General features: G+C 30.9%; 1 long non-coding RNA gene across 1 annotated transcript; it reads right to left on the reverse strand.

Moving 5' to 3' along the window:
• Positions 1 to 6,023: 6,023 nt before the first annotated feature.
• LOC148275500 (uncharacterized) lies at positions 6,024 to 7,030 on the reverse strand. The gene is made up of 3 exons (XR_015824012.1): positions 6,884 to 7,030; positions 6,713 to 6,802; positions 6,024 to 6,626 (listed from the first exon to the last, which is right to left on the reverse strand). It is a non-coding gene; the product is annotated as an uncharacterized LOC148275500 (long non-coding RNA).
• Positions 7,031 to 19,033: the final 12,003 nt, after the last annotated feature.

The raw sequence follows: 19,033 nt of genomic DNA on the forward strand, positions 1-19,033 counted from the left end.
CAGTTCAACAGTTTTAGTAAATATTTCAGTAAAAACACTTATTTAAAAAAAAAAAAAAGCTCGGGTATTTGAAATTTGAAATTTAAATTATCCAACAAATTAAATGAATACAAGGTTAACAAAAATATAAAAATGTAAATATATTCCTAAAAGTTCATAATTGTTTATTATAAACTAGGCAAAACATTAAAACATTTGAAAATACAGAAGGTTCTTTCTGCCATCTGACTACCAAATCATTACAAAATGAATAAATAGAGTAACCGAGAGATATTTTTTGTTGAGTCATTGAGCACTTAACGTGACTCCATGCTGGAACTATCTGAGGCTGTAGAAAGTAAATAATATTGTCACTTTTCGTTGTAACTTAGGATGTTTTCACTTATATATTGTCCAGGGTTCATTTTTTCAGGATTTTGATTTTTCGTACTACTTTCTTGGCTGTCAGTTATTTTGTATCAGATCGTGTCCGCAGTTCATTGATAGTGCATTGAATATTTTGATAATTAATTATTTGCATATAGGAAATATGTGATTTCGTTTCTGCACTGTCTTTTCTTAGGTCAGCTGAAAGTGAGCATTCATTCCCGGGTGAACTTTGAGTCTCATCAGGGGCGAATTCTGGTTATAATCGATTATTTGCTGCTTATTATATTTTTTTGACATCAAAAGTAATGTTTTGTGTTACATTATTATTAGAAAAAAACACATCACAAAAATAACACATTGCATTTCTTGGGTTAGTAAATTTATATCCTATTCCTTTATTCTATACAACGAGCCAGTTGTGCCTCTATTGGCCAAAATTATTACTACTGGATTACACGGAACTTTGCTAAAAAATAAAACATGAATTTAAAAACGTCACAAACCCAACGTTTTAGAATCATGCTCGAAAAATTACACTTCTGATAACAGTAATATCTTGCAACTTGCTTTAATGCAATTGAGTCTTTCAACACTTATTCATAAGGACTATTATTCATTAAAATAAATCTGTTTGACTTAAAACGGTCCAAAGGAGGTGGCATAATACGCATTTGTTATGTGTGAGAAAGAGATAACGAATATATTTTGTATGTCTTAACACAGAAGTTACAATAATAGGTACTTGATAAGTTTTGGTGGATTTGTGAAATTTGTTTTTAAGTGAATTTGTTGTAAAATAAATAATTAATCAATAAACAATATAATGAATTCACATTTTAATCAAAAACATAAGCGTATCAGTATACATTCTTTAGTGGGTTTGAAAAAACAAAGATTCGCCAAACAAAAATAAAATAAACATGATTTATAAAATGTTTTTGTGCAGACCGATGACAGTTGAATTATAAGTTATTCTTCAGTATCCATTTTAACTTTACAAATTATGTTTGAGTTGTGATTAAAACATTTATAGTGTAAAATATTAAGAGTAAATATATGCTAAGAATTATAAAATATATAACTTATGTCGGTTCGTTAATATTAATGTGATTTAAAAATCGATGAAACAATGATTCTTAAAACGTAATTTATGTTTTGTTTAGTAAACTGTCATACTCGGTAAGAAAAACATTTTTTAATACTTGTGTTTTTATTTGATTCACTAAGAAATAGTGCTTTATTTTGAGACAACTTATAAAAGACAGACTTAAACAAAGATGCACCGGTACGCTAATGAATTATACAATTTTATAAATGACTTTTTCGACAGTCGGATAAGAACATGAGTTAGTCGTACGGATGAGTCGTTGCTTTCTATTGTCTTGAGGCGGGGGTTCGAGTCCTCACGGGTTTCAGTTTTTTTTTGCAATTATGTTTTTTTAAATGGATTTTTTTTAAATCAAACGTTTGTGCTACATTAGAAAATATTTTTAATGAAACTATTAGCCGCGTGTGCCATTTTTTATGGATTATTTATCAAATATAAAATAGACCTGTTTTTTTATGTGCCATACTACCGCTATGGACATTTTATTAGAATTTTTGTAGCTTACCTATCCAATAACTCACGCTCGCCGCTGAATCTGAAACAAGTTCTTAAAAATGTAGAAAGTGAATAAAATTAAATTAAGACTGCCTATAAACTCTTTAAATGCCTTAATGTTCATGTTTTTATACGTCTTTCTAAACTCTTGAGGTATGCATTAAAAATTGTATTCTTTCTGATACACAGTTTGTCACAACGTGACAAACTTGTAAAGTTAAGGTGACTAGAATTGTAACATAAATAAACATAATTTTTTTAAATTTATTGCAACAGAGAAGAAAAACGTCTTTAGAACGGAATTTGGAAGTCAAGGCATATACAGGGCTGATGTTCTGTCTTTGGCTGGTTTAAGTGACCACTTTATACACTTTGTTTTTCTATCCATATTAAAATATTTTTTTGTAATGTATATACGCTTGCATGATATTGTTTGATATAATCTATACAAAGCTAATTCAGCATGAGCTTATCGTATGTATGTACGGTGTAGCGAATACCGAATACCCTTCCTTCGCACTATATTACTAAGAGCGGAAGCCGATCTGACGTGTTTCCTTTACGTTACACCAAATATAAATTGAATAACCAAATCAAAGCCGTTGTTGCAATATCTGTCGCAGACTTAACATGCGATAAATATTTATGTTATAAATCGTTATGATTCTCCAGATTGAAAAAAACTTAGTAATATACCGCTACTTAGGTAGAAAAATGCACTAGGGGCAAGATTAAAACACAACACACTGTCAGGTTGCAAGGTTTTAGATATAATAAAAACACACAACAAGGTTGAAGAAAAACACACTAGGAACTAGGTTAAAGGATACTTCTAGTTTACAGAATGATATGCAAGGTAGCATGTTGAATTTTAACATTTTACTTAGTTAAAGAATTATATAAAAGGTACCAGGTTAAATTATAATAAGAAAATATCAAATACTACGAATACCGATAAAAATTTATGAGATGGATTTAAAATAATTAATTGTATTGTCAATATTGATATGGATTTTGTGGAGAAATATTTTAATTCATACATGTAAAAAATATTTTTAATTAAAATGTGTTGCTAAAAAACGCGACTTGTTTGGCCTTGGTTGTTGTAACGTCAAGATTCGTGATAATGTTCAGAACAAATTTTTATAGCCAGGAACTAATAAACATGAATCGTGACATATAAGGGGCGTGGCCAATGGAATGACAGTTTTTGTGGGATTCAAAATTACAAATTAAAAAAAAAAAAATTTACTAATAATAATTAACAAAAGTTTTTTTTTACTGAATAGTATTTCATAGACCTTTATAACTTCAAAAATATTAAAGAAAAGTGATATTTTTCTATTCATTACTAGGTTGAAGAATGATTTTCAAGGTTTAAGGTTTATGAAATATTTAGTTAAAGAATTATGCAAAAGGTATTAGTTTAAAGTATATTACACTACTACGTTGAAGAATGATACGCAAGGTTTAAGGTTAATATACTACTTGGATAAATAATTAAACAAAAGGTACCGGGTTAAAGGATACACACTGGCTTAAAGAATGATTCACAAGGTACCGGTTTAAAGGTTAATGTAATACTTAGTTAAAGAATTTTACGAAAGTTACCACGTTAAAAAAACGGGCAGCATTAGATATAAGGCTATCAAAATAATTCATTGTTGATTAACGGGTTGAATAATTTACATGAATGAAAATTTACTTTAGATTTAGAAAATATTTTTTTTTTACTGAATTAAACACTTTATAATTATGAAACATAAAATATTATAAATATATGCACGGGTTACATCATCACCATTTCCCCTTTTGAACCCAATGTTGCGTACGGTACTTAATCGGCACGCCAAATGCAGCGTATTTAGATTATTTGTTACATTAAGTTATGGCGTCAGTCGTATATTTTAGGTACCAGTCCAGAAACAATGAAATATTGCGGTGTTGAATTACTTTAAAACTAATATTTCACGTCAATTTTGCCACGAATTGAATCCAGTACCTAACAAATGGTAAATAAAACTCGAACTACTATACGAGAGGCGGACTTATGTCTACAAGATTTGATTTTTCAGGATTTTTATCTGAGAGTGGCCATCAAGTCAAAAATAAAAAAGATAAAAAAATGTTTCAAGTAGTAAGGTAATTTCTCAATATCCAGATAGAAGAATAAAATAATTGTGTACATGAAATAATACCAAAACCCTGCACGAATAACTTCGACTCGATGGCTGCTCTCAGTTTAAAGTTCCGAATAAGGAAATCGAGTGGAGATAAGTCCACCTCGCGACGCCTTTTACTACCACGATTGAGGTCCTGGGTTCGGTTCTTGCCAGAATGGAAGTGAAATATTGATTTAAACGGTTTTTGGAAATGCTAAATTTTATTGTTCCTGGACTTTGCTGCACTTGGTTTAGCAACGTAGTAATCTATGTACCACGTGGTGCGAAAAGGGGATGGTGATAAGTTAGGTAATTATTGTTAACCCTTACGAAACCTTTGATTAGTTACGGTACTTATTCTAGACACGTATGATGATTAATAGTTTCCTATCTATTTCTTCGTACAGTATACACCTCACTTTAAAGATAAGGGGTCTGTTTCGATCAGATCAGATCAATAAATCAGCGTTAGGTGTTATGTAATTCAAAACATTGATACGTATCGACCGTAGAAAGGCGCACGAACTAGATATTATGTCAATATAATAAATTGTTCTGACGTTTTTAAGGCAGTAAATAATGTATTTTTTAAGTTATTTTTGTCATTAATATCATTTGTAATGACAATTACACAAAAATGTTTTAAACAATGATTTTGTGGCTTGACACATTTTTTGCATAAAAAAATCCAAATATGGATATTTTTTTATTTTTATTTATTTATTGGGGATATCAACAGTAATACATGTAATAAAAATATAACAAATAACATATACAGAGAATAAAACCAATGACAGATATCCACAGAAATACATTAAATACACGTACAATACATACTAGTGTGTTTATGTGAGTGTAAGTGAGTGAGAGGGTGGGTGTGTGGGTGTTATATTAGAATGAGGGTGTCAGGTATCAAAAATATAAATATACATAAAATATTAAGGATTAGAGATAAAATTTAAAAAAATAAAATAAAACTTTATTATTGAAACTAAGTATAAGACAAAAAAGTATGTTTTAAGACGCGCATTTTAAATGTTATTTTTTTACAATCAAATGGATCAATAAGGGGAAAGTTCAAATTATATTCACTAGCAAAACGTATAGGTGGAGAGTTCTGGGCATAGTTAGTACGAACTGCTGGCACATGAAATAGAGAGCTCGACGTGTGACGGGTGCGGTAGCCGGGGACATTTAATGATAACTCTGACAAAAGAGCCGGACTATCAAGGCGTCCACTGAGTATGTCATGAAGCACCCCCATGTCCAACAGTATATAATTGCATAATGTATGGCTGTGACAAGCACAGCATGTTTTTAATTTTAAACGCATATTTACGAATGAAGCTTCTTGTAACAAGGGTAAACGGCTTTATTAATAGTTTTTTTTTGTAATTTTGGCAAATTGTATTTTTATATGATACCACCAAACTCATTCAGATAAATAAAAAATTACCACATACATGGTATTGCGTAATAAGTATACATACATTTTGTTTTCGGTAGCGAGTCACCTGCTGCCCAACTGGGGTCTGGTTTCCCGTGTTAAGACAGAAATTACTTTTGTTTTTAAACCCACTTCGAAAAAATATTTTCGTCCACTTTGGCCAGTAGGTTCGAGTATAAAAGCATAGTGAATTAAAAAAAAAACCGAATCCAAGCATGATCAATAAATATTTTTTATAACATGTCATACTCTTTTTTAATATTGAGTCTTACCTTGCGGCTAATAGTCTCAGGTAGAACTTGTTCTTTTTGATCTCAAGGTTCCTTGAAGGATAACATGGGTCCTTAGTTACTTTCCATTAGGTGTTATTGCAAAATTCTAACAAAATACTGAATTTCTTGCTTGGTTGTGAACAACGGTGGGAAAAGACAGAATAAAGTGGTTCATTTCAAGTTTATTTATTACAAATCAGTAAAATATAGTTTTACAGACAACGGACATATATGTTTCTCAAGATGTTCAACAATTATTTATGAGGAACTTAATTATAGTAAACAGGATTAATAATAATTGGAGCAGAGATCTCTCCTAGTAAGAATTAAAATTGAAAATAGCCCATTATTAAAAGGATTCGAAATTAACCTAATGTGATTACTTCTAAGTGTCCTAGAACCGAAAATAATTTGGGCAGCGGTTCCCCGTAATGAGGATAAAGATTTGAATAATCCTGCGTATCCATTAGTTCACTGTAGTATTACATTAGGAGTCACTAATTTTCGAAGTATATTTCCACCAACCTTTATGAAGAGATGCACGCGAGGTACTCACATAATCCTCTGAGAGATTCGAACCATTCTATATTATTTTACTTGAGAAGGAAGTACTAGGAACACCAGCGATTACGAAGGATCCTAGAAATGGCGTCCTGTGTCGATTTGCCATTGAGGAGAAAAACTGCTGAGTCACGCCTCTGCAGGATGAATCAAAGAAAATGTCGACAACTCAGGTTCAAGGGCGAGATTCCGGGGTAACCTGACTCTCCATACTACAAAAAAATGTATTTCTTTACAAACGGCTCGAGAAAGTAAGTTAAAAAAAAAACAACAGTTCCGTGCTGTATACTGTACTTACTAAATGGAGATTTGTTAGTTGTTACGTGGTGTATAAGGCTAAACAGCCGTCATAATGGATTCTAGCTTAAAATGATCATACGTATCCGATCTGTGGACAATAATGAAAAATTACAAATTTGTATAAGCGAAACAAGTTGATTTATATATTCGAAAGTTGTTGAAGACTTACCGGAAGCTGGTTTAATTAGAATACAAGTTTTTTTTGGGCACAGCTCAACATGGTGCATAGGGAATTATACCAAAACTCCCTTAGTTATTTGCGAGGGAAAACTGGCCTAGCGCGGCGTGGACACTGCTCGCGAACCAGATTGCAACTGGCTGGCTCGCCAGCCGCGAGCGCTACGGCCCTGTATTCAAAAAAACTAGTGTGGTGGGAGGTATCACGTGATCGCCGCGGAATGGCTGGTGACCGCTGTCGGGTAAAGCGTTTATTTACGCGATTGATTTGTTTTCTATATTCAATTTTTACTTTTAAACTATAACGGTTCTGATTATCTTATAGGTATAATTATTTTTGTCGCGGGACGCGACAAACACTATGTTTCTTGTAAGTAAATTGACTTTTTGGGTGTTGTTTTATAAACCACTTACTGATATAAAATAGTAAACATATTTTTACGATCAGAAAACACAAGCGATTTTTTTAACTATTTTTATTACTTACTCGTTTTTTAAAAAAATATGATACACCAAAAAACTTTTTTTTAAAAATGCACAAAATAAAAATGCAATTCTTGGCCGGCCACAATCGCGACGCTGGGCTACTTACTCTGTAGAAGAAAGCCAGAAATTAGAAAGCCACCCTTCTCGATATTTTTATAAAATTAAAATCATTAAAAAAGTACGATAAGTAATATTTGTTCTTATTTTTTGTTTTAAACAGGAGGTGGCAATTTGTTGTATTTAAGCGTAAACGACATTTTTAAAGAAATCATTTGAATTTAAAATAATGTCAATATTTTCTTATTTTTAATAATCTTTTGAGGTGTAAAAATAACGAAAGATAATTTTCAAAATATTGAGTTATTTCTTCTACGAATACATTAATTTTTTTAATGGAATGTTTACGTTAATTAATGAATATTATCAAATAATAAATTATTGTAAAATAATTCTAGAGACAATTTCATATTTGAAATTCTGAAATTTGTGTTTACTAAGGTTTTTAGGAAAGAATTTTTAGATTAGAGGTAAAAATATTCCAAAAATGGTAGAGCTCGGAGGAAGGAATTTAGATTTGGGAGGGGTTATTTCACCCGGCGCTGCGGGAAACAAAATTAGCAGAAATACGGAACATTGAGCAGTAGCAAAGGTTAATAACACGTACATAAGTAACGAGACGACATTCCTTGCAAATGCCTGGCCAACTCTATTTATTTATTAAAACATTTCGTCTAAAACACACAAGAAAATCTAAGGCCTGTTTGTACGGAATAATATTCCGAGAGTTTTCTTTGTGTTTGATTTAATTTATGTCTTTAAGTGGAGGGTGAATTTAAGCCATGCGTTTTGATTCTGTAAAGTAAAAAATGCCGATGTTTTGTATGCAATTTTGAATAATTTTACATATCGTGCATCTGAAGCTTTAAAAAATCACGAATGAATCAAAAGAAACCAAATTTTTAGTCCATTAAACTCTTTCGTTTTCAAATTTTGAAATTGCATTTGGAATTGCAATAAACCTGCACAATAAAAATGAATTTATATTAGAAATTAAATTCGCGTGACACCTAAGACCAGAAATTGAGAATAACCAGAAACAGTTTCCTAACTTTGTCATCGAGACTGGCCTTGTTGTCCTTCTCTGATAACTACAAATTAGAGGATTAGAATATCACTTTTATTTTGTTCTTTTTTAATACATTACTGTGGCAACATATGTTTAATACCACAAATAAAAAATATTTGGAACATAACTTTTTAACAAAATTTACTTCTGTTGAAGGTTTAATTAAACGTAAATTAAAAAAATAATACAGTCGAAGAACATTAGAGCACATAATACCTAAAATGTTCAACAGGTTGTCTCATTATCTAAAAAAATATCCAGAGTTAAAAAAATATATACACATTGTTGAGTAATTGGTTGGGAGAGAAGTATTGATTGAGCTTGTTTTTGTATTTAAATTAAAAAAACATTTTAATTTTTTTTTAAATTTATTTTTACAAAAAAACTTAAGTTCCACCAAGCCACTTTCAGCTGCCCTAAACAAGTACTCTATTCCTTCCCTAATCCTTGCCTGTAGAATGACTTCTCAAACCTTATATTTTTCGCCTCTCATCACATGCCCAAAGTACTCAAGTTTTTTTTTCTTTATGCTTTTCAGTACCTCATTATCTTTTTCTTATGACGGAGAACGTCATCGTTTTGGACTCTGTCCACCCAAGAGATTTTAAATATCCTCCCGTGGGGGGGCCTATTGGCGGAATCACCAGTTGTGTTAGTTGCAAATTGTCGACTCTACTATTGTTATTCGACATGTCATGGTCGACCAGCGTGTATACGCGAGATGTTTTTATTCCTTCACTGAAGGCTTAAATGTTGAGTAAAAAGTCGTCCGAAGTCCTGAATCCAATATTTCACGCGTGGCCCTTACTTTACTCTTCAAAAGGGTTGCTTAAAACTTCATAAATAAAAAGAAGTCGGTATTTACATGATTTTGAACACTTTTTATTAAAGAAAAAATAAAATACAATAAAATGAACGAGATATGTTACAAATACATAACTAGTAAACTTGAACACTGATTAAAATTATATGAATATTTTTTACTACGCAACTGACAATAATTTTGGAAAACGTAGATCTTGGATCTTGGTAGTCGCGCGTCGGTGCTTTTATATGCTTACCTACGTCACTGTTCCTCTGAGTTGCCAACCTGTCGTGTTTGTTGTCTATGCTCGACGGTTGCGGTACCTACTTCTGAGGCACCACACTCCTGTAGCAACATATTTCAAAGGCTTTAATCTTTTTTGAAGTGGCTTGGGTGAGTGTCCACGTTTCGAGGCCCTTAAAAAAGCACTGGAAAGACGTAACGTCGTACAACGCGCATTCGGAAATCAAAATTTGAAGCATCTACTGCAAAGAACGTCACGCATCCTAAAAAAATCATTCCCGTGCCATCTTTATTCTTGTTAGTGATTCCATGTATCATTCACCCAGCATACTCAATATTTATATCGATGGAACTGCTCAATAAACTGTGCTCCAAAGTCATTGGGAAATTGTGTGTCCTTTTCCTAATAACAATACATTTGGTCTTGGAAAAAAATATTTTAAATCCTTTATTCAAACTAGCAGTGTTAACTTTGTCTAGTAATAGATTCAAGTTTTCTACACTATCTGCTGAAACAGCATCACTCAACGAAAAGAGTTTATAATTTGCTTATTTATGCTAATGCCGTCAGTAAGTTTACCTAGTGCAACTCTTAAAAGGCACTCGAGAACATATTAAAAAGGAGAGAAGACAGAATGCATCCTTGCCTTTTTATAATAGTGATTTTCGTTCCTTTTTAAACAAAGCGAACAATAAAAGCATAAGAAACTATCTTTCAAATCTCTAAACTCATGTTTTACCCGTATATCTGAAGGTTTACGTATGTAAAAACAGACCTTTATAAATAATGTGAAAGAACGTAATAAGCAGCTCCGAAGCCGAGCGTTTATTTCACATATAATGCTTTTGTAGTATTCCAGTTCATGGCAAGTTCCTACTCGGGAAACTAGTGTATGTCTCTCCTCCGTGTTATGTTTAAAGATATTATAACATGTCGGATAACAGTATTTCATGCTGATACAACTTGCATGCAACCGCATCGCCCTGCATTATTGCATATTATAAAACTACTCCCGCGGAAAACAGAACAAAATAAGGGAGACAAAGAGTTCTGTGTATTGTGAGCTTAATCAAGAATGTTTAAGACAAGCTTGTAAAAAAAGACATGTTTGTAAGTTGACAAAGCGATTCTCGTTAAAAAATCATAATTATCTCTTACTGAATCTGAGTGATCGTCGTCAAATTCTTGATAGGGGCGTTCTTCGCGATATATTGACCGGACGCACAGTGGAACAGGATCCATCTTAACCTGGCCAAAAATTTGCTCACTTTTTTAAAGTTAATGATGCTACAATGATACAATTTTTTTTTTTTTTTTTTAAAAAAAGAAATATTTGCGTTCTTATGATTTACCCAAATATTTAATTTTGAGGGCCATTTTCAACGAGTTGTAAATAACTCACTATTAGAAAATGGAATCAAGTTGGGGTAGAGTGGAATTCGAACCACAGACCTTTGGTCCGTGAGTCCGAGACACTAGCCACAGGACCACAACCCGATTTAATAATAAAATAAACATTGAAAATTATTGTAATGATAGTTTTTTCAATCAATACGGTTTTTTTAAATCCTGTGATGAAGCAAAATAATTATAAAAAAATTCAAAATTATAGTCATATTTAATTGTCAAAATACTTATTTTGGTCAAATTGTGTAACATTTGAATACTACTTAGTTTTTGACAATGATTCTGATGGTAAAGAATGACAGTTGGAGTCAGCCGATTTGTGCATCGGAGTCTTTTCGATGCATATTGACTTATTTCCGATCCTTTATAATCACATTTATATATCAAACGATCTTCAAGTTTTTTTCTCCAATTATGGTGTTTTGTGACATGGCGACATACCAACAATCATTTTGTTATTTATATACATACTAGTTTACCCGTGACTTTGCTCGCGTGGTATAAGAAGAATAATGAGTTATGTAATTAATTAGTTTCGTCACTTAGAGATTTTCCGATGAAGTTTTATATTTCTTCAGGATGAAAAGTAGCTTGTATCGATTGCCGGTCCTCTAACTATGACTAACCAAAAAATCGACTATCCGTTAGTCTATAGCAACGAAGCATCCTTATTCTGTTTCATAATTTCATTTACGCTCCTTAGTTGGATCATATGGTATTCATAAATACTCTTTATGCATCTCTATCAGCTTCTCAGTTAAGTCAGATTCTCGTTCCGGAATTCTGACATAAACTGCCAACAAACAGTCAGCAGTGGACGTTCAGGATGTCGAGAACCTGATGCATTGTAAAGTAGGCAAGCATGGTTAAGGCTCTCAGAAGGCATTCGCAGTATATGCCCCAGCCAGAGTTCGCTGCGTCCGTTCTCTTATTACTTTATTCCTCACAAAGTCAAAGATTATTTATTTATTATGTTTACAAATTCAAAATTTTACTACGAATAACAAACTTAACTAATCATAGAAAAAGCAAGTCAATTATGGAAACCCGGAAAATTAATTTTCAATTGATTATTTTTGTCATTTTATCGCCTACTCATTTTTTAAAAATGTTGCTCATTGTAGATACATTATTAGAAGCAAATTTAGAAATCTCCACCAAAAATGGAAAATTAGTTATTGATTCCCAAATAAACTTTATATGAAAACCAAGCTACCTAAATAATGGCGTAATTCAAAACCGTCACTAAATCTTGAAAAACCAGATTTCAGTTATACTACTTGCCACCGCAAACGCTGAAATAGTTTAACGCGTATAAACAAGGCCCTTCATGTTTACCAATTTGTTAAATATTTTACAATATTTCAATAAATGCATACCCTAAAATATTTACAAGTTTCATCAAAAGACAAACATAAATACGAAAACAAAAATATACTTATTCTTCAAAATAAGGCAATAGGGATTATACTAAAAAATAATACATTTAAATGTAGAAAGAATGCAAAAAAATTTGGCTCGCTCACAGTAAAGCAACAAATAAAATATGGTGTTTTGATTTTTATACATAGAAAAAATAAATTTAACCAACAATAATAAAACCAATAATAAAAAAAGATAAAATTACCAATAAAGAGAAAAACAGAGTCTCAAAATTCGTAACTCGAGGGATTAAAGCTGTATAATAAATTACTGGAAGAAATAAAAGTAGCCAGAACATAAAAAGCATCGAAACATTTTAATTCATTTGAAAAAAAATGACTAAAGTTGCTATTAGTTTTTAAAATGTTATGAACTAACTTAATAAAGCATAAATAAATAATTAAATTTCCTTTCATTAAGTAACCACCTGGCCTTACGGTTAATTATTGTTTTTTCCCATACTTATCATGTATGTCAACGCCAAACATGATGCGTTTTATTATTATATTAGTACCTTGACTTCTATAACGTATATTGTATATAAGGATCTTTTGTAATTCACATTCGTTTGAAAATGTCATAATAAAGTGAAACAGTAATTCGCACACCAGAAGCGTATACTGTGGTATTTGCAATTGGCCATTTTGGAGTCTTTTTTAATTTGCTAAACATTGAAAATTAATATGTACTGAAATTGAAATTCTAATTCTGTTGTTGTATTGGCTCATTTGACCGTAAACAAATGAGAAAACCACTGGAGCATCATAGTTATTGTAATGTTTTTTCCAATATTTGATTTTAATTAATACAAAGTAAATTTGGGTTTGTGAAACATTTCGCTCAAAAAAACAGAATAAGTTGAAAAAGGTAAAAATGTTTTTAAAACTCAAAAAAGCTAAATTTAGACTTACGACAATGTATTTCTCTCCTCTCTCCTCTCTTCACAGTAAAGTGTTTATTTTTTATGTTTTTTGTTTTCTTAATCTTTGTTTTTAAATTTTGTATAAAATTGTAAGATTCAATATGTCCATATACTTGTAATTTTTTCAAACTAAACGGTTTGGGTAAGTAGGAAGAAATTTCTTCAAGGCAATATACCCGCCCTTATATGTTTATTAATTGTATAAGTATATAAAATGTTGATTAATTAAATTAAATTATTTCGGGGGGTGTGAATCGTCCAATTATTTGTTTTAAAATCTAAAATTAATTAAATTATTATATTTAAGTTTAAATTAAATAAAAATTAAAATATGTTGTTTATTAAATAAATAAAATATAAATTTCCACATAAAATGCTGCACTTGCACACATTTATTTATAAATGCAAAATGTGCGCACTTGTTTGAGATAATGCAGATTATAATGCTCAGATCTTGTGTACTAAAACGGCTGAATTGTATTCATCGTCTACAATCAAATTAAACCGAAATGAGTTTTCCTTGTTTTTGCAAAGAAAACAAAATCAAACATCACAGAAGAAAAAGGGGAAGTAAGAAAGTCAGGCTTTATCTGAATCTTCCTATTCTGGGGTTGGTTCACATGACTGTATTCTCAGCTTCCATTTTGCGATCACTTTTACCTGAGCAAATACAGATAGGTACTGAACGCAGTGTTTGTTTGGATTCACAAGAATATATACGTAATTATTTCTCCATTCTCTACAGTTCACCGAAAGCTTTTGTGTAACCAACCCCAACATCGTGACATTTAAAAAAATCACACGTTTTTGGTTTTTTTTATAATTAATGAGCTGAACCCGGCAATGCTTTGCTATTGCTAAATTTCGGAATATACTTGTATGTAGATCAAATAAACATAATCGCAAGTTTGATATCAATTATTGTTTATAGTTTAAATTGGTTATGTACATATACTGTATTATGTTTGTGTTTTAGATTTAAAAAATTGTGAGTATATGCGATGACAGGGAATTTTGATAAAAAGGTATTTTACTATTGTTCTGTTACTGTCTTGCAAAAGCCTACCCTATATTGTTAAAAATAGAGGGCTACATACTGGACTTTCAATGCCTAATTAAAATTGACAAAGTCGACGTTTTGTTGATCCATTTTACGCAGAGTATCAAAATTAATTTAATATTTTGTTTTTCTTTTGCGTTTTTCAATAATAGTTGTCGTATTTGTATATTGTGCGCCCGAAGACAGCAAAAAAAACTTCTTAACACTAAATGCCAAGAAATGCAATATAACACATTTCGAAACACAAAAGAAGAACCATAAAATGAACATAAAAATAAACAACGAAACTCTTAAAAAACTAGAACATGTGACTAACTTAGGACTCACAATGGACAGACAATTAAAATGGACAAAACACATAGACGGATTCACTAAAGTAATGGCATCACTACACAGCCTCTTCTACAAAATTGAAGATTTTATACCAAGAAAGGAAAAAATTATGATGTACAAAGCCTTTGTCAAAAGTAAATTGAGTTACATGATCGCCTTCTGGGGAACTGGTAACAAGACAGACATAACAATAATACAAAGACAACAAAATAAAATTCTTTAACTTACATACAACCTACCCTACCTGACCTCTACGACTGAACTGTACAAAAAAACACACCAGTTTGACATAAACTACTTGACTAAAATTAAGACCTTAAAAATTGTGCACAAAATAACACTGGGAAACATACAAGACGACGACATAATATTAGTCAAAAATGCTGACATATACAAATATAACACCATACAACAACAACACTATCATATTGAAAAAGCTAAGACAAACTTAGGACAGTCAAAAATACTACATAATGGACCTTAACACTACAACGACTTACCTTACTACTTGAAAACTTTTACTGGAGACAAATTTAAAATCAATCTGAAAAAGCACATGATGACTGAACTAACTAGACTAGACAAGACTTATAAAATGACAAGACATTATTAAATTTTTAATGTAACCCTAACGGGTTTTTCAAAATTGTAAATAAATAAAAATAAAAAAAATGGGTGTTTTTAGGGGTTTTTGGGTGGTTTTAGTTCCCATTATAAATAAGAGATCAAAAACTAAAACAATGGGGACACGCCAATGGTTAATATCTATACTGTTTGGAAAACTTATTGCTCAAGTGCTATAATCCATGGAGTAAAACGGGAATATATTTGTATGATGAAAAGTCTGACCGTGTTTTGTCCTAAGATAAAACATTATTAAGTATACTTACAAAAAATACTTCAAAATGCTTTTATGTAATTATAGACCTATCAATGAACATAAACGCATCTTAAGCTCTATAAAATCATGGCACTCAACTCATGCCTAAACACTCATTCATGCCTAACACGTATTTAGTCGTCAAGTTTTGATATGAGCTTGACATTTAATTCGAAACCAAATTGTCTAGTTGTATCATGAAAACGTGTGAAAACCATTCGGGTAAACGTAAAAAAAAAAAAGTAACTTTTTATTGGTATGTAGGCACCTAAGTACTTGTTTATAGTTGAATTGAAATCATTCATCTTCAAATACAGAATTATTTTTCTTACAGGTGTGCATTTTTGTAGAATTGAGCTTAAAACTCTTGAACATAAGGCAAGCGTTAGATTATTTGAGTACGATAAATGCTGCATCGTTTCAAAGTTAAAGTCACAGTATACAAAACTATGGTAATAATACCTACCAATATGCAAATTATAATGCAATAATAAAAAAGACAAATAAATGAAAATATTCAACTTTCATGCTGATATTCCATTTTTATTGCATTAATTTATCTTAATGGTATTTATATAATAATTTGTTGAGTTTCAAAATGTATTCAATGGATTAAAAATTTGGAGATAAAAAAATGTTTTCACAAAATGAGACATGTTTTGTTTTAAAACCCTTCAATAAAAGAAGTACTTTTCGGAATCTTTAGTAATGCCTTCTAGCTCTGCCTTCTTCTTGAGTCTAATGTTGAACAAAAGCCTTTCGTTCGGACCTCCACAGTAAAAAAGTTCAGTTCTACAGAATTGGATATAAAAAAATGTTTTCGTACGCACGGTAAAAATTAGAGGATTAAATTGTACGACAAAGTTTCTATTAAAAAAATATTTTAATAAAAACGAATAACACTGAACGACGCCACTTGATATTTATGTGAATTAATCAATGATACGAAAGTTGTAAAAGGTTTTCGATTTACGGTACGTCAATAGACTAATCGGCAGAACTGACCGAAAAATAGCTGGAGAGACCTTGAAACGTCGCACGTGGTGTAATTTCAGAAATACAAAACTTTAAAGAATCATAGCTCTGATGTCGCATAATTATTATTTTTTACTTGGTTTAATAGTCTGTTAACAAATAAAAACACTACCGAACTTCTCCATTCTCTGTCAGCTGCACCTTTTGTCACTTTGGACCTTACAACTCTTCTGATGTCATTGAATTATCTGATCTGAAGCCTCTCCAAGCTTTCGCGTCTAGTTTTCGGCCTACAGTCCATCATTTTTTGTCAACAGTTTTCTTTTGAACACAATAATTAAACATACACCAGTCCTGGCATTAGAAACTGCATTAAGTAAAAACAAGAAATGGTTTGATTATTTATTTATTTTATTTATTTATACATCAACGGTTCAAAGAAACTATTACAAAAAAATGTATTTACAGAAATATCCACAGCAGTGCACAATAAACATGTAGTACAAAGTATAAAATAATACAATAATTAAAACTAAAAAATGTAGTGAAGATATAATACAAAAAACAAAAAGTACAAAAGAAACATCTCTAAATAAATTATAACAATAACCATGAGAAAATCTTATGTTCTAAATATAAATATAACACAGTAAAGTTAATAATAAGTAAATAATAATAATTTAAAAAATAATAAAATATTAGTATTAAAAAAAATATATGTTTTTTGAACAATAAAATAAAAAACTTAAATTAAATTAACTAAATAAGACCTTTTTTAAGTGAAATCATTGTCATTAGTTGGTTGGAAGAAGTTGCCATTTGGCAATAAATCCACGAATCAATTATGCGTCGAGAAAGAAATTCATTTAGGTACTGTACGTTCAAATGATTAATTATTGCGTTAGCTCTTATCAGTGAACCGAGTAAAATTACAAATTTTGTGCGTCACTGAACCAAATAAAAGTTTAATATTTAGATAGTTTACTGTGTCACGCACACATAAAAAAGCTATTAAAAACTAGATGGACTGTGCCCAACAGTTTTTTTGTCAATAAAAATAAAAAACACGTCGGTAATGGGAACCGAACCATTTTTTGCTCCAAGATCGCAATGTAAATAATTAAAGTATTTGTTTTGCTCATAATTGAAACCTTTGTAATTCATTTTATTAACCCTGGTCCAATTCCACCAAGTTTTATTGAATACAAATATTTACGCTGCACAATTTCATTTCTGGTTCACAACGCTGAAATGGAACGCATCATGGGGAAAAGTTCTGAGAAAATCTGAAATTTTAAACATCTTTATTTAAGGTTTCTTTGTTGAAAGAACAATCTTGTATTGCATATTCATACAATTACGGACTTTTCTATTTCAATGCAGTGTTGACGATAATTCTGATGGTTTGAACTGAAAACTCAGAAAAAATAAAATTCTAATAATATTATGAGCAAAATTTCGTAAAGTCGCGACAAAGTGTACATTTTTCAAAATAGTTCAACTTTTTTAAAATGGGTTTTTTGCTCATATTAAAATTTTATTTGTAATAAAATATAAAATGAAATGATGTTTTATCTTCAGAATTCAGAAATAAAACTTTATATTATAGATGAAAAACTATTAGTCGACGACAAACTATTTTTTTATTTATTATTACAATTTTTTATAATTTTTAAACAATATACATAAGAGGAAAAACTGAGTATTATAAACAAGAATAATCAAATAGCAAATGAAATACATATTAACAATAAGAATAGTATATTTGAAATTTCCACAAAGGCATTGCCTGTTCGTGGGTATACAAGAAATGTATTTTTGTATAATATAAGAGAGAAAAAAGAAAATATTCTGTAAAAGATCAGGAGGTACTTTTTTATTTTATAGTAATCATAAAAAAACATTTTAAAAAAAACATAAAAATATAATATGTTTTGATCACCGTCATTCCTTTTTGGCATCAAATAGTGTATAGGGCATTGTATAAGTATATCAATCGCAGCATATCTTGATCATTTTTGTCAAAATAAAGTAAGACAATCAGTTTTTCGTTTCAGGTGCCAGTCCTGAAACCACGAAGTATTCAAGTGTATTTTTTTGGTCTTTATTCGATTTAATCTGTCGTTAACACATTTTTAGTTGTAGTGAAGAGGTCGTAATTACTCTTTGTCCAAATTTCGGATCGTGTTGTAGCGTCCATCATCAGAGTCAAAGCACGTTGCAATGCATAAGTTAAATTTCGATTATGTGGTGGTCAAAGTCCAGTGATTAATGACGCACACACGTACCAACCATGGCATGAAGAGCAAATAAAAGCGGCCTATGAAGAGACCACAGGGTGTGGTAACGTCTGTCAGCCCAACCAAGTCAGCTCGTGCCAGTCAATTCTAACATGTAGTCTAAGTACAGTCAGTGATTATCGCCGTTACTCGCGCAACATAAACTGAATTCACTATTAATTTGCTATGTTATATTACACATT

Source organism: Micrasema longulum, unplaced genomic scaffold (genome assembly GCF_059751315.1).
Source record: "Micrasema longulum isolate JH-2025_06_02 unplaced genomic scaffold, ASM5975131v1 h1tg001411l, whole genome shotgun sequence".
NCBI classification, from domain to species: domain Eukaryota; kingdom Metazoa; phylum Arthropoda; class Insecta; order Trichoptera; family Brachycentridae; genus Micrasema; species Micrasema longulum.